This window comes from Anser anser, assembly GCF_964211835.1.
Source record: "Anser anser genome assembly, chromosome: 4".
Taxonomy (NCBI): Eukaryota; Metazoa; Chordata; class Aves; order Anseriformes; family Anatidae; genus Anser; species Anser anser.
In genome coordinates this window covers 29,400,911-29,418,307 of record NC_139724.1, presented here as the reverse complement: position 1 = coordinate 29,418,307, position 17,397 = coordinate 29,400,911, and the positions used below count along the sequence as shown (strand labels likewise).

At 37.3% G+C, this 17,397-nt stretch overlaps 1 protein-coding gene across 1 annotated transcript in view; it reads right to left on the bottom strand.

Moving 5' to 3' along the window:
* Positions 1 to 1,108: 1,108 nt before the first annotated feature.
* NAF1 (nuclear assembly factor 1 ribonucleoprotein) overlaps positions 1,109 to 17,397 on the bottom strand; it is a 46,131-nt gene continuing 29,842 nt past the window's right edge. The window contains exons 10-12 of the mRNA XM_083834404.1: positions 9,357 to 16,835; positions 4,797 to 5,034; positions 1,109 to 4,211 (exon numbers count right to left, since the gene is read on the bottom strand). The gene's annotated coding sequence lies outside the window, so the exon portion shown is untranslated. The remainder of the gene's footprint in view (positions 4,212 to 4,796; positions 5,035 to 9,356; positions 16,836 to 17,397) is intronic.

Here is a 17,397-nt window from a genome sequence, read left to right as displayed (position 1 = left end):
AAATTGTAGTAACTTGTTTATACCAACACAACCTCAATTAAGGAAAAAAGAGACATGCAATTTTCATATCTTCTCCTAACTATTGATACCTTCTTGCTTTTTGTGGAAGCTGAAACTAATAAACTAAACTTATTTAAATTAATTTTAATTTAAAGTTAAGTGATTAATCAAGAACCTCACAGGTGATCTTATTTCAAAGAAGAGATCTAACACCTTCTAGATGTTCTAGAAAAAGTTTAAGACATCCATGTACTTCTTGAATTCAAGTATGCATTTTTCTTAGAAATGAAGCATGGCTGGAACTGCTCGTTTGACTAAGAATAAACTGGAAAAGTTCTGGCCCACTGACATTTCTTCTCATAGCAAGAGCTTAATTCCTTGCTTCTCTCTTGAGATTGCCACTCACCTAACGTGGATTCAGATGCACTATTACCTCTTCCAAGTCCTACAAATTTGGAGAAAATTGCACGTATCCAACTTTGCCAAGCAGCCATCTCTTCGAAAAAGTGTTAAGGTTTCTGTAATTATTCTTTTCTTTCCAGATTTTCCCTTGAGAAGACAGGTATACTGCAACAGTGGCAAATATGGGAAGCTTTTCTTTTGCATCACTCTTCTTTAGAGAAAGTCCATTAAATCTTGCTAACAATCCCCATAAAAATTCCATCAACAACTCCATTACAGCTTAAGGACAAGCAATCCTTCCTATATGCCTTATTCAGGAACCTGATCCATTATCCCAACCTCTCTATTACATCATAAACTCAATTCAGGTAATGCAATGACTTCTTCCAGTAAAGAAAGAGTTGTTCTCAAGGCCACTTGAAAACAATTTTTTTTTAAGCTACCTTTCTCTATTTTAAGTACACTGGGAAAGTTCGGAGCTCTTGCATTACCATGAAATTTCAATCCTGTAAAGAAAAACTTCACTGCTTCTCTATTAATCCCTTTAATTTTTCACACTTGACCAGCTCTAAGCTTGGATTTATAAATAGCACAAGATTCTATGATTCTATTACATAAAAAATACACCTTTTTCCTTATATGTTGTGAGATGAAATTGTAATCATGGTTTTGCATTTTCTAGGTAATTTTTGTGTGTGTTTATTCCTTTTCTTTTTTTTTTTTTTTTACATGTGTCAAACGCCACACTGGCATAATTCAGAAGAATTAGACCAGCAGAAGAAAATATCTGGAACCTCCTCCTTCATTAGCATCATCACTTCGCACCATGTTTTATTTATATACTTCTAAACTACAACATTTGGATCTGCATGGTCACAGATTTCCACAGTTTGCTCAAGTATTCTCCGATTACTACCCTCTGTAGATCCCTCAAGTACATTATTTTATTTTCTTCTGCCCCCAAAACCCTTTAAGCTGTGGTTCCTATCTATTCATAGTCACTGGTTGCAGCTACCCGCCTGCCCACATAGGAGCAGGAGCTTGCTCTGGGATGGGCTGGAGTAAGCAAGGACTAAATTGAGATAGGTTTGAGAGCACACCCTCTGGATTTTTCAAGGGAATTCTGTACTACATCAGCTGGAGAAGGTTGCATTTAAAATTATCTTAGAAGACAGTGTTCCTGGAAAACCCTATTCTGTTATATTAAATAAACTTGAAGAAAAATACTTTTCTTCACCTCTTGAGATAGAAGTGAGACCTTGATGTGAAATTGCATGAATTTATATACCTACTTACATTCAAGCCTTCCTTTAAATAATTGCTCTTTTCAGCAGTACAATTCTGCTTCCATCACTTAACTTACCAAGAAAGATCTCATCAAAGCCAATGCTAAACTTCTTAATCAAAATTGTAATGAAGAAGTTCATCTTGTTCCAGGGACACACTTTGCACTACCATTTATCCTCATTCACTTTCTGCTTCTGCTATTGGTGAAAGAACAGGGTCAAAATTTATGATCCTGAATACAGAGCAGCAATTAAAGTACCCCGCTAAGGAAAATGGATGGCTGGTGGTTATCCCTGAAAAGAAACAAAACGTAATAAAATCTGCATTTCAACTAGTATAGACAAATTAAATGCTACAACTACATAAAAGACTATTTCAAATGAAGGTAGGACACTTGGCACAGCCTTAACTCATAGCTCTCTTTCAGAAAATTTAATTGACTGGGCTGAGATTGTGGATACATGTCACTTTTAGGATAAGCTATGGTACACACCATGAGAGAGCATCAATAGTCTTCACTGCCTTAAGAAGGGGGTTGTACAGATCTGCCTCTTGTAGGCAGGCTACTGGCCTGCCCATATGGGAGTAGGAGCCGACTCCATGATGTGCTGGAAAGAGCAAGGACAATCCTTTCTTTGCAGTTTGAAAGAATTTGAAGAAAAACCTGCAAAATTATTTAGAATTCTCCACATGACTTTCCCATCCTTCTCATCCCTCCGCTCCAATAAATATAGTCAATCAGCCCTGTGGTGTAATTTGGATGTTCTAAAACATACTACGTCAGGCTTTCCTTCTCTTTCTTTAAAATCAGGTTTGATAATGTTTTCCTCAGTATTATTGACAAAACTATGACTATAGATTTCAAAAAGAGACATTAAGAAACTCAAGCAAATAAACAGATACATTATCCCTGAAATGCATAGTTCATGCGGTACTTTTGACTGTGACATGTTTTTTGGTTTCACAGACCTTGATTATACCCTACAGATACCATCAGTAAAATAAGAAACTCTAAGATTACTGCTGCTAAAACTGAGCTATATGAACATTCCAACTGGAAAACATTCTGTAGGAAGGCAAGATAAAAAGATTCTGTACATACCAGTATCAGATAAACCGAACAGAGGTTTATTAAGCTAAGTCTTGCAAGTTTTCCACAAGATGTCTGAACTTATCAGACCATTTCACTTATTCTACAAGTGTACTGCCTACTTTATTATGTTTTATGAAAATGTTTCTCTAGAAAGCAAAGTTCATATTCCGCTGCTACCACCCCATCTTCCCCCCAGCCTCCCTCCCCACAAAAAAAAAAAAAAACCACAAACACCATCTATTCCATTACTATTCATTTAAAGCCTTAAGGTTTAAACAGTCTAACAAAGACGATTGTCTTACCATGGGAAGAAAACATGGTCATGTTGTTTGTGTTGTGTTGCAGGACAAAAATAATGTGTGCCTCTAACTCGTCTGTAAGCTTACTTCACTACTCTATGCAGTATAGTATAAAATCTTTAGTATGGATGATAAACTTCAGATATCCTTGTGCCACTACACTCACTCCAATATCCAGTTCCTTCTCCAAACTCTTGAAAAATACATCATCTGCCCAATAAAACAAGGCTATTTGAAGGATTAACATGCAACCCCATGCCAGTCACTGGTAAAAGACCTCTGGACATTAATACTTGCCTCCTGTTTCAGTAGCTAAAACACATCCATGAAATCTGGAAGTGCAGTGTGAGAATATTGCTGAATAACACTGTGTGGAATACTGCAATTTCCTTCATCTATTTGTGGTAAACTTTAAAATAATAATAAATTTATGGAAATAAACCAAGTGTTGCTTTAAGCTGCAATTAATAAGGTGCTAAACTATATAAACTACGATATAGACGCATATTCACAGTTAACTGCAATGAAAAAAATACATTTTCTGTTTTTTCATCCAAGACTTCAATAAACAGGCATTTTCGGTACTGAAAATGTACATTACACACAGTCTTCCAAGACTAAGTTCTACAATGAAAATTCTGACAAAATAGGTCATGGTGCATTATAAAAGGAGAATCATAAAGGCTTTAGCAGACTGTAATTATCACAGCTATCAGGTGCTGCCATGCTACAATATTTCAATTTTCCAAGACTGATATTTTAAACAGTAGCTTGAAAGATGAAAAAAAGAAATTACTAAGATGTCAGCTCAATTGTGCAGCAAAACTAAGTCATATGAAACACAGACATCCAAAGAAGAATCTGTTCTTATCGCTGTGTTTTTGCCTTTGTAATCTTAACATATGGTTTTCCCTGGTGCCAAGAAACCATCAATAAAAAGCTTTTGTTCTTGAAACGCACCTTTTATCTTCACAAACCTTAGCAACTGTCCATCGGTTCATGGATGAAGTGAAGATGAGGAAAGACTGAGTATGGAAGAACTCGTTATTGACTGAGCCAGTCTCCTATCTGACACTAACTTGTAACGTGTAGATAGGGGAGTATGTTGGAAATAATTCTGCATTATCAACCTGTGGTTAAAAAGCAAATGCAATTTCAGAAAACTCTGTTAAAAGTAGTTCAAAACTGCTGAACTCTATCCCTAATGACAAAACCACCAGAAATTGTAAAAAGCACCTCCCCTTTATTACTGTTTATTTCAGATCACATCCCTTGAATTAAGTACCACCTGATGCAGCAGTTTTCTGCAACGGTAAAAGATTTTTTTTTAATTGGATTTATTGGGATGAGCAAGCTCTATTAAGTAGCTAGATTAAATACAGGATATGAAATTTCCTTGCTAGATTTTGCTGAGCAATTCAGAATCAGACCAGAGAGCTTAGTACTGCCACATGCAAAGCTGAAGAAGAACCACACAACATTTCTCAGTTCTCCATAATTAAATTAAAGAAGGTAAGCCATATATTTGATTAAAGGAAAGACCCCTAACAATCTTTTGTCATCTGCATGGGAAGAGAATAGTCAGAATACTCTAAGCAGAAAATCCATAAGATCACAATTGTAACTTCCCTTTTCTCCGATAAAAAACCAACTTGAGAAGACCCAGATCACAACCAACATATAGAATACCTTTTAAGCAAGCTTTTATTACTTACATAAACAGTAGCCTTGCCTGGATTCAGCTGACACATGGAGTTCTGAGTTTAGCCATTCTTCTGGTTTCAACAGGATCACTAGCCCATGGAGCTTACCAGATCTCTGGGGAGACCTTTTCGTGCTTCTTTTCTGCACACACATTTTTGTCTCTTCAGCCTTCTGCTTTGTGCTAACTATTTCTTCCTTCACACATATAGATAATTGTGCTAGCAGGCCTGTTTATGTGGAGATGATAATCTGCAGGCCAAAAAAAAAAAAAAGGAAAAAAAAACAATATTGGACTACTAAGAGGAAATACAAGTTCAAGGTAATTTGACACAGATAAGTGTTGATAGTACTGAATTCTTTATTACTTGACATTTTTGTAACAAAATCAGATATTTTAATAGCTGTATCATAGATCAGTCATTATAAGTGTAAGTGAAAATTCTTTGAAAATTGTTCTTTTTTTTGTGATAGCATAAATCATAGCAGAAGATAAGAATAAGTATTCTAAGTTTTAAAGCACCTTAATTTTATCATGCAACCTGCAACCTTAATTCTCTCTTCAAAAGATGATTTACACTATTCTAAAAACAAACAAACAAAACCCCACAAACTTTATAGCTACAGATGCATATTTATAGTATTTTAAAATATAACTGACAGGATTCCAATGGAGTGGTCTCAAGAAACGGTTCTGTTTGCTTCCCACAGACTAATTATTTCTGCATCCCTTTCTTACTGGTGAGGTTATAGTGATTTTCTTCTGTGGGTACAAGGTAAACACCCCCAGTAATGGACATGTTTTAATTATGACTAGGAACATTAAGTTCAAATTTAAGACAATCCACTTAGCTTGCTATAATAAATTCCTTGATTACTACAAATACTGAGCGTGCCTGATATCTTTTTTTTATTATTATTTAAAACAGCTAGATAACGCTAAAATAAATACTGTTTTGTTACCTAAAGGCTCAGGTGACATGGCTATAGCCATACTAATGCTTTTCTGCACATAATAAAAATTGGTATTTAAATCAATCTGTTTCTTCAGTTTGGGAATTTCCATATGATGATAGCCCAGCTGTGAGATGGTCAATGCCTGAAAGCTTCAGACTCAGTTTTGATGTTTCCAATAAAGTTATTTCAATTTACACCAAAGAAATTAAGAAGCCAAATGAAAATCTTCAAAGAGAAAAAACTACTTATATTGATCTTTAATAGCTTTATATCGGGCCTGTAATTTAGCTATGTGCTGAGGCTCTCAAGAGTGTGTCCTTTTAAAGAAGCTCCTCATTTTAGTTTCATCCGGACCAGAGTCCTCACAAATGCATGACACTGTGAATCACTTCAGCTTTGGTTAACCTTTTTAAATAACTACATTTTTTCTTTCATGAGAATACAGGCTGAAGATATGGTCATCTCCATTGCTGATCCTAACTGCAAGTTCCTAAAAGACAAAATCTCCAGAAGCTGAAATTATTTCACTATGAATTTAGCTTTAGCTATTTTTTTTTTGTGTGGATGCGTGTGTGTATGAAGTTAAGATTCTTCCTGAAAGCACTTGGTATTTGTAAGCAACTAATTTATGTTCAGACTACAGCTCAGAAAAGGCTTATAAAGAACAAGGCATTCTCTGATGAGCACCATGTAGAATCTTCAAGGGAATAGCAGGAAGACACCTCTGGGGATGGACTCACTCTCTCACAAACCTTTATTTTACTATCAAAATATCTTTCAAGAGCACATGATAACCTTGCACCACTCCTGGTCACACTGCCAATGTAGCTGCTGATATGCACTGCAGTGAATTTTGAAAACCTGGATCAGGACAGGAGAAGATGCCCTTCCATGGAAAACAACCAGCTTACGTGCAATCATCCTGCAAAGAGGATCATTTCTATTCTGCTTCAAGGCTCTGGACAATGAAAAAAGAAATTGCTGGGGTTGTAATCCATAAAAAATACAGCAGGCATACAAACAACGTTTTATGTTGGATGCACTAGCCAGAGTAATATAAATATATAAATATAAATATAATACAGCCTGTCAGTAAGGTGTCTTCATCTGTCAGGGATGACAGAGACATGCAGAATCCCAAAGGTTATTGTAACTAGATTCTAACACCTTACATGCTATGACTTTCCTGACAGCCTTGGAGAAGGGTGTTGACAAGTACTGAAGCTTTAGGTTGCGTATTATCAGAAGAGGAAAGCCTGAAAACCAGGGAAATCACTCAATGCAAATCCAACACATGACCAGATCTGCCCCTTGTACCCATACTACAGAATACCCTTTTTTGCTCTAGCAGCCAACCTAGTGAGGATCATAGCAAGATACCATCACTGCGTTCTCTATCACAACTAAGCCAATAAAAAAGAAACACGATGCAGACCTGCTTTGCTGAGGAGTCAAGGGCTGGGTGCTTCATCTTCATCCTTTCCTTTTCCCAACCAAGCAAATCTCCCAGTCTCTCAAGTTTGGGGAGAGCTAGCTTAGGAAGAAGGGCCACAGTAATTGTCTGTGAGCCCTTCTAGCAATTTTAGGTAGATCACTCACGTAGTTTATACGATGTTGTGGTGGTTTTACCCAGCTGAGCAGCTGAACTTTACCACAAACTCTCCCTCACGGGCTGCAGCTCCGGCCCAGGGCCTGCTCCTGCAGGGGCTCTCCATGGGCCGCAGCCTCCTCCAGGCCACATCCACCTGCTCCACTGAGAGCTCCTCCACGGGCTGCAGCGTGGAGATCTGCTCCATGTGGGACCCATGGGCTGCAGGGGGACAGCCTGCTCCACCAGGAGACTTGCCACAGGGGAGCTGCTGCTGTGTGCCTGGAGCACCTCCTGCCCTCCTGCTGCACTGACCTTGGGGGCTGCAGGGCTGATTCTCGCTCCTCTCTCCCAGCTGCTGTGGTGCAGCACTTTTTTGTTGTTGTTGTTTGTTTTGGTTTGTTTGTTTGTTTTATCCTTTCTTATATCTTTTCGCACAGAGGCCTAAACAACTTTAATTATTGGCTTGGCTCTGGGCAGCGGCAGGTCCTTTTTGAAGCTGGCTGAAACTGGCAGTTAGTTAACATGGGGCAGTTTCTGGACTCTTCTCACAGAGGCCACCCCTGCAGCCTCCCGTTACCAAAACCTTGCGATGTAAACCCAACAGAAATGAATAAATTGTCACTGATCACAAATCTTCACCATTCTTGTTTGTGCACGTTGTGCACAATGTGAAATGAATAGCACATGTAAACATTTTGCATATACATATATTTCGGAATTCATCCTCACTATTGTCACCATTATTAGCTGTTTCACCACAATAATCAAGGATTTAAATGCAGAGATAGAGAGAAGCTAAAGCCTCCTAGTGGCATTACCACAGTAATTAGGTTCAGACAGGTTGCCATCAAGGGACAGTAAGTCTGCAGGTAAATATTTTGTAAGACATTTATTGTTTTAAAATATCTTTACCCGTCACAAAATGTTTACTTTTTTCTGCTAAAATAAAATAATTATTCTTTCAGTTTCTTTCTCTACCCAGTCTGAATATCCAATGAGAGAAATACAGCTATGCAAACCCAGCTGGACATTCACAGTTGTGAATTGTCCAGTTTAAATCCATTTCTAGTCTCAGGCTGGAGACAGTACAAAATTCTTATCCACTCGAGTAAAGAACAAGGCTTCATAGCAAGTAGTAAAATCAGAATGCGCAGCTCATTCAGTTTCTAGGACATAATTCTCAGGTGAGGTAACTAAGAAGATGCTTCTTTTATATCATGTTGAGGGCATGCAGACCTACTCATTTGAGAAAACAGAGGAAGTTTTGCTGGTATTTTTAAGTCTCTCACTGTGATTGTCTTCAGTCTTGCTGCTTCTCTGTGTTCTTGTCCTTGCCTCAGAATGCAAAATGGATCCTTAGGAAGGACAATCTATGGAATAGCCTATAAAATTTGCATTTCTCACATATTTTCTCTGTGGAAAGTATTTTAGCTTCTACGCTATTGCTCCAATTGCTCTGAAATTATAGACAGTTTACCTTTTAAGGTTTTTTTTTTAATAGTCTTGAACTACCCTCTGTAGCTGAATCAGAGAGAAAAGCCTATTTCTAACTGCTCATGAAATCATTTTCACTCTTGCTAGATCTCAAAATGTCCAAAATAACCCTGTGGGAGTTTTATGGGCAGCAGGGTTTGAATATTGAACAATGTTTATAGAAGGGTTAAAAGCTTTTTGCAGAACTCGCAGTGGGTTTGCCATTCCAGAAATAAAAGGAAACTGTTTGGGGACCAAAATTTGTTTGTTTTTTTTTTCAATATTTACTTTCTGGTCCTGTGAGATCACTGTGCCATGAAAAGAGTAAGAACAACCAGTACAAACAAGTTTGCCTACAAGTATAAGGACAATAAATTGAAGCCTGGCTTACACCTTCAAAGAACAATCCTTGCCCAGGACCTGAGAGCCTGAACCCACATGGTGTTTGAGCTTACGGTGTAAATAAATGAAACAAATGTCTCCAATTGAAGCATCTTTCTTTTTCTCACGGTTCAGCGTAAGATAGTACATTAGAATTATTGTTCCTACTCACTTGGATTTAGTGGCATTCAGGACGTCACATAAGTTGCAATCCATTGTTCTGTATGTTGAATTGATATCAAATAAATGACAGTTCCTGTGAAGAAAAATATACAATTTACACAGGTAGTAAAAGTTGACACAGGATTAAGCAGTTGGGGACAATGAATAAACTGCACTAAGACAAACACATCTGCTTTGATCAGTATGAATGACTAGTTAAGAAATCGCACACGTTCCTTCATGAAAAAGAGCAAATTTTAATAACGTACATTTCAAACACCACCATATTTGCCAAAGATGAATAAGCAGTAATCAATGATGCATCTGCAAAGTCCACCATCTGCCCATAAGAAAGTATATGTAAAAACCTACGTGAACTTTTCAGTTTCCAATCTTGTCTTGAATTTATGCTTCAGTGCTATATCTTTCAAACACTAATCTCTAACTGTGCTGAATCAACACCTCCACAGGAACAGCAGGAAAGGGAAATACTAGTACTTGAGGCTCCAGTCAGCAAATGCAGAAGAGCTAGGTAGCTTGGCAACAGGGGTACAAGTAATCTTGAAAATTTCATCCATTTAATTCCTCAAGGAGAAAACTCTTAGTGAGCTGAGGTTGCTACTAAAGTGATTGTACAGCACCTACAGTAACTGATCAATTTAAAAATGCAATAAAAAATAGAATGATTGAAAGAAGTACAGAGCAACTGAAAAAAATTTTTTTTTCTCTTAGGATTACTTAGATTTGCAGGTTAGCAATGAATAGCTGTTACCTAGAGGACACCTGGAGAGATTAATTCCTACAGTATTGTATAGTCTTAATTCAGGGTAGGCTTCAAGTCCTTATTATTTCCTTGAAACACTGCCATCTCAGTAGAACTATAAAAATAAAAAATAAAACCAGAAAAGAAAAAAAAACAATAATTCTCAAAGAACCTGTGAGGAAAACAGCTTGTTTTTAAAAGTCAGTTTCCAATCCTATTTACATATATTGTCCCTAATACTCAAAAGAATTCAGAAGGCTGAACAAAAACACTTACAAATTTGAAACAAATAAGTTGGTTTATAGAGAATAAGCTATAATGTATAATGTATCATTCTTTATAAATATAGCCAACTATATCAACAGTTCTCTGGTTCTCTGGTGTTATTTGTGAGCTCTTCTAAGTGGTTAGGAAAAAACAAAAAAAAACACTGAGCAATGAATTTTATCACAGAATGTTCAGTGATACTACCTTGCAACATGCAATTATGCACTTCCATGCACAGAAATGCTATGTTCAGAAGTCCTTACATTTAACATGACTGCCACTACCATTTGTACTTGCTTACATTACACCTATTTTAACAATATTTTTTCAGTCTAGATTCCTAACAATACCATTTTGGACATTTATGCTGAGAGCTTTTTAGCTGAGTAACTTATATGAGAAGATATCCAAATTATACCACCGTTGTTGCTGTTCACAGCCGAGAAGACCTTCTCTTCAGTCCCCAAACAAGAAATCAACCCCTAAAGATAACCGTTTTGTATGATTTATAGGCTGGGTCTTGTGATTCTTGAATTCTGTAAAGGCTTGTGCAACTGATAGGCTTTCTATCCGAAAGGTGTTAATTAGAATTTTTTTTTTTTTGTTTAAAGCAGAGCTCCCTTTCCAGATGGGGAGGGAAACAGAAGAGAGAATAGTGAAAGGGACCATTCCAACATTTCTGTGCTCTCTTCCCTCACATCAACTCATACAAAACTCCCTCCTGTTCATAAGCAGAACTCTTTGCTTTTTCTCCACAGCTACCCTCTTGCCGCTCCCTTCCAGAGGATGAAGAAGGAGGGGGGGGACAGATCTTCTGTTTCAGAAGTGCTGAGACCCTTGATAGAACTGGAACTTCTGGTGCCATTGAGAGAAAGCTTCCAGCACTTGCTGGAGTAACTGAACTCTCAAGTACTTTGAAAGTTGGTAGCCGCAACTCTCGTCAGTACCACTTAAAGAAGCGTCCTTGGTAAATTTAGAGCTTGTGAACAAATAGAATATGATTAATTTTGTTGCCACTCCTAACAAAGACCAAATCTCAGTGAATCAACTATGTGGGAACCAAAATATCACAGTGACAGGTACTTCAGAAATACATCATAAAGCCTGGTCTGTAAACATGATGGGTTAAATCTTAGCCCTATTGAAGCGAAAGCTCACTCGAAATCAAAGAATAAAGTAGTGCGCCTCTAGGGAAATAAATTGTTCAAAGGCTTATCTTGCCAGCAGCACCAGGCTGCTTCTCATACCTTGCTCTAGTACTAGCTCTGCCTGCCAGCAGGTTGCATCTGCTGTGCAACCTTGAATAATTCACTCACCTCTCACCTCTGTGCCCTGAACCTGTCTCTCAGACTGAAGCTGTGCTTTAACAGGAGATGAGAGGCTTCCTGCAACATAATGCAAGTCAACTGCTACTCAGTACCCAAATTCTGCTGCTGTATTACCTCTGGCAACAACCTCAAGTGTACTATATCTAGTCTATCTTCAGAGAGCTGGGGATTTTGTTTTGTTGCTGCCATCCTATAAACACCATCTTCTTTCCACTCATGAATCTGGAAGTTGCCTAACAGAAAAAGAAGCCATGAAAGGACTCACAAATCTATCACAGACAGACCCCTATGCGGTAAGCAGGATGACAGCATGTTCCAAAATGAGGTAATGCATTCTGAACTGTGAAAGAGAAAGAGATAATTTAAGGAAAAAGTCATTGAGGTTTGCTGCTAAAAGCTGTTCAGAATCACGTCAACCTCCAAACAGGTAACAAAGTAATCTCTAAAAAAATCAGACAAGGTCATCCAAAGCTAACAGTTTCAGCTCAGCACTGAGCACACAGTCTGGATGCTCTTTGAACAATGCTGAGTTCATATAAGCAACCAAGCAATAAGAACTTTAGCACACAGGCTATTCAACAAGTACTGAAAAATGCAATTTGAGCAATGTGATAAAAAACCATGGCTATAGCACCATGTGGAATAGAGCAGATATATTCAGAAAGCATCTAGGTAATTGACCCTCCGCCACTACAACTATACCCTGAGGCTCATTCAAACCTGTGGAAGAATTTCACTTGAAATTCTCAGATATAGTACTGAGTTTTATTTCTGCATTGGCATCCTCATGAAGCCAAAGTGGGCTCCTGATGAGAAAAGACACAGTATTTACCTTCTTTTGCTGCCTGTGCTGCAGTCATTATGGAGAATTTGTCATGCCTAAATCTAACATCTTCTGTATGGTAAAGACACTCAGAAAGGAAATGGAGCTACTTATTTTGGAAAATAAGCACAACATACTGTATGGTACAATCTGAAGGGGCACAAAAGCAGCTGCATATTTGGCCTAAGTCAGATGACTAGTGATTCTCTTGGCACGGGCCATAGAAAGAATTAGGTTCTGGAATAATGCACATCTATGGATATCTGCAGCTTGCTTTTCACAAGTGTTCCAATGCCTCTTTCTTGCCTTTTCACAGCAGTGATGTAGTCATCCTGTGTCCCATCTGTAATTCAGTGCTTATAATTTCTTAGTGACCACAGAAAGTCTTTCTGCTTTCAGTTACCCTCTTTTCAGGCATAAATAGTTTCCTGGGATAAAAGAGTGGTATATTTCACTCACTTCTAAATGAAGCTAGTACCCAATACATATTTCTACAGTTAAAGCCTAGCACTAAAAAGCAAACAAGGCTTCACATCTTCCTTAAAATTATGTCAAAATACAAGGACAGCAGGAAATTATTTTCAGACATGGCGTAAGTCTAAAAACTGTTGACCTCTCTATGATGTTACATTCAAATATGTAGCAATGACAATCTATCAAGGCCTGTTTAGGTAGCACTGCAAAATGATATACACAGGGATTTGGTGCATAACCTCATAGGTGAGCTTGCATAGCCATAGAAAAGAACACAGTAGTTATGGATAAGACACAGAAACAGGAAAAAATAAAACAAAAAGCTCACATCACTGAATTCGGCCTGATAAAGAGGAGTGGGGAGGAATTAGCTCAGTAGGATTAAAAACTTTTAGTGCAAAAAATATACAGCGTTTATAATTTATTTTAAGCCCTTTATTGTTTAAACTTCCTCCTGTTAACTCAGATTTGCTTTTTAAACCAGCTCATCAGGTCTTATTAAATCTCCTGCATCTCCTCTGACAAAGACCCAAGTCTTGATCACTTTATTGAGAGACATTTTACAGGTATCATAAACCATAAATATCTATAGTATTAAAAATTATTTCTCTAATAACGTCTCTAGGTATCATCATCCTCTGGAAAGTAGATGAGACTATTATAAACAGGAATATATGCAGTTGTTTGCCATACAGCTTCATAGGATATTTACATGTTAGGCAGCTCCTCTTCTGCAGTTGACCTGGAGCAGCTTATGTAGCGTTTGCAAGCTTCTCTTTAACTATTTTTATCATTCTATTATCTGTTTGCACCAGCAAGGTGCTAAATTCATATTTCTTACTTTTTGCTCTTCCTCTGTTGACTACTGTACATTACAATACTTCTCTGTTTTTCAGATATATTCATATCTTCTCAGGTAAGGCCTCTACTATTTTTTGTTTCTTTAAGAGCTTTCTTCAGCAGGCTCCTGCTGCACTTCGTCCCTTTTCTCTTTTGCTTGATTTAAAACTACACACGTCTTAAGTGGAAAATTCTGTTGGGGGAGCTTCCTCAGCTTTGGTTTAGCTTCACCTGATCATGGTTTTCTCTCACATTTCTAATCTATATTTCTTACTGTTGGAAATTATATTGTTTAAAAACTGATTAAAACCAAAATATTCTTCCATTACTTCAACTTCTTTACAAAGGTAAGTCTAAAATATATTGATTATTCAAGTATATTTTACTTTTTCCAAGAAGAAAGTAAATAAATTTTTCAAAACCCTCAGAGTACTGACCATTCTTGACAAAACCCAAGCTGATAAATTAAGTTTTGCATACATGACAGAGATGTGGGAACTTGGGAACTTTACTCTTAATTAACCACCATTTGCCTTCACCAAAGAGTAAGCAACAGCAGAAGGGACAAAGATAGAGCATAAATGCTTTTTACAAACTATCAGACACTGATATACAGTGCATATTGCATTACCTTAGAGCATTATCATAACAAGGTAGCATAAGAAAATCTTCACTATTGAATGAAAACCCAAAATGTATTGAAGCTAACTAAAATTGGTAGTTTATCCTTTCCTTTTATTCCTTTAGATGTCAATATCTACCTCCCAGTCTGATGGTTAGGTTCTCCTTCAAAGATGCTTGCTTTTGTATTTAACCACTGAATACAATTGCAACATTAGATAAAAATACATTTTGAAAGACCTATTTTTCCTTTATTCGAGTATGTTTTTTCTTCCTATCACTTAGAAGTACATAATTCCCAGTCTTTTCTGTAGGGAGCAGTAGAGTTACCATGTTTTACCCTATAACTAGTACATTTTTTCTATATTGCTCCCTGTGGTTCAAGCAGAGACCTAATATGAAAACCCAGTTCCTTTGTGGTAGAAAGCAAAATTACATATTGAGTCAGGCTTATTACTTAGTATAATATTATATCTAAACAAGATAATAAAAATAACAACGTAATATTTCTTTCACACTCAGGAATAATAATAATAACAAAGCATGCTAACTGATTTCCCAGAATGCTGTAAAAATGAACAAAGATCTAGTTTCTGGGTTTAGAAATATCCAAAGCTGTCACCCCAGAGAACCATATGTCAAGACAACAAATTTGGTCTTTTTTCTTACCTCTGCACCTGACTGCCATGGTTCTTTGTGGTTTCTCCAATTCAAACGCTACATGCATTAATGCCTTACAGCTTTACTCCTTCCTCTATACTAGGCCAGCATGAGCATCCAGGGAAGCTGAAAAAAAACATCTAGCAAAATAGATAGATAGGCTGCTCACGTTGTTATTGCTCCTAAGAAGCTATTGACCATATTTCATCTTCGAAGAGTGCTCAAGTTTTGTACTAGGTCCGTATTTTTCTGTAGACCAAAGACTTGTCTATAGGCATTTTTCAAGTGCAGCTACATTTGCATAGAGGCTGCTTCAGCTGCTGGCACTTTAACCCTCTTCCTCTTGGGTCACTTTGCTCAGCAACTTCTACCAGGTGCAGAGACTCCACAAAGCAAGATACACAAAGTTCAAGAATACATAGCAATTATTTACTTGTGAACGCGCATCAGAGCTGCCTAGGACTACACAGCTGGATGCACATAGACATTAACGTGCTTGTTGCTTGTGGCAAGCAATGATTTGGTGGCTAACAAGTGATCTCTGTTGCTCCTCAGAATGGGCTAATCCTCAGCCTTGCTGAGTTGTCAACTTCTAATTCACTGTTTTTTTTCTCTTATGATTTAATACCTTTTCATGTCAGTGTTCTTCCTTTTGAGTCCTTCAGAATTAAAAATAATTGGCATCTTCATTTTCAGAGTAAAGCTAAGCTGTCACACTTCTGTGCATCACCAAATTAGACCTCAATCACAAACTGCTGGAACCCCAGCTGGGAGTTAGGGTACCCTTGTAGCATAGCACTATTTATTAACCTATAGAAATAAGAATAGCATTTGAAACAACCCTAACTACAGCAGCATTTTTATAAATGCTCAGATCTTCAATATATTTATCTCCTTATGTAACAAGACTCTTCTTGAAGTTCACACACCTATCTGCACAAAACTAAGCAATTCCTCTAACCAAAGTGTTTAAAAATAAATATAGGAGCCATGTTAGGAAGTAGTCATCTGCTCTCATTAGCAGTTCAAGAGCCATACACATTTCAGGTCATTGAGGAATCCATTATGTGATTTGTTTCTCCAGAAAACTGATTATCAGACAAATGAAGCACTGAAATAAAACAAAATGTTATTTTTGTAAATACCTAGATGAAAACATTCAATAAATTTGAGAGGCTTAGGGCTTTTAGTTTGAAACCTAGGTTAAGATAAAGAGGCCTTCATCAAGTGAGCGTTTACATGCTTGTTCCCATACAAATTTGCAACCATCCCACATTTTTGTCATACCTACTCATTTTTTATCACTGTCATCATAGCTCTTGTAAGCGTAGACATTCTTATTCTTTCATAACATTAAGCACAGACAAAGCCCCATGCATTCAACAGATTCTGTTGATAAGAATCTAAGGGAAAAAAAAAAAGGAAAAGGACACTAAGAAACCTCTGCTGTGAAAACTCACATTAGAAATATAATGAACATAATACCAGTTAAGAGACCTGTCCACTCAATTTTTTTGTAATGGACTAAACAAATAAAGCTTTCTATAACTGTCGCTACTGGTGAACTGCAAAAACATGGTTTAACTGGTTTCAGTGAGCAGCTCTTGTGAAAGACATGTCAAGTTACGCACTTCTGACCTTCTTGTTGCTAGCACCTCTATTTTCGCACTGCTCAAATTTGCCTGTTTCCTCCCTTTACAGTTATTTTTCATTCTGAAAGGAGAAGAAAACAGAATTATTGGATCTTTGCCAAGAGGCATGTATTCCTGACAGAGCACACACAGTTGTTTTTACCAATGCAAATAAGGTGAACGAAGGACGGAAGGAAAATAATTTTACAGCAAACGCAACCATAGTAACATATAGTCACGTAAAAGCTTTTTAAGAAGCTTCTGTATCAGACAGAACCAATAGAGACTCAAGCTATCTGAAGCACAGCAAGTTCCTGTATCCTAACCAACAGCCAATAAGTACTTAATTGAAAAAAAAATTAACCAATTTAGAGCCAGACTCATAATTTCCTTTTTACAAAAGATTTGAAAGACAGATAAGAGCCTGAAACATAGCGTGAGAAAAAGCAGTGTATTGGGTTTACATGCGAAAGGTTAGATAGCAGGGGGGGGCTCTTGTTATGAAGACGTCTGTCCTCCCAGCCAACCACTACATGTATTGAGGCCCTGCTTTCCAGGACATGGCTGAGCACTGCTCATGGATGGGATGTAGAAAACATTTTTTTTCATCCTTCTCTTTGCTTCTGCACAGCCTTTGCTTTTTT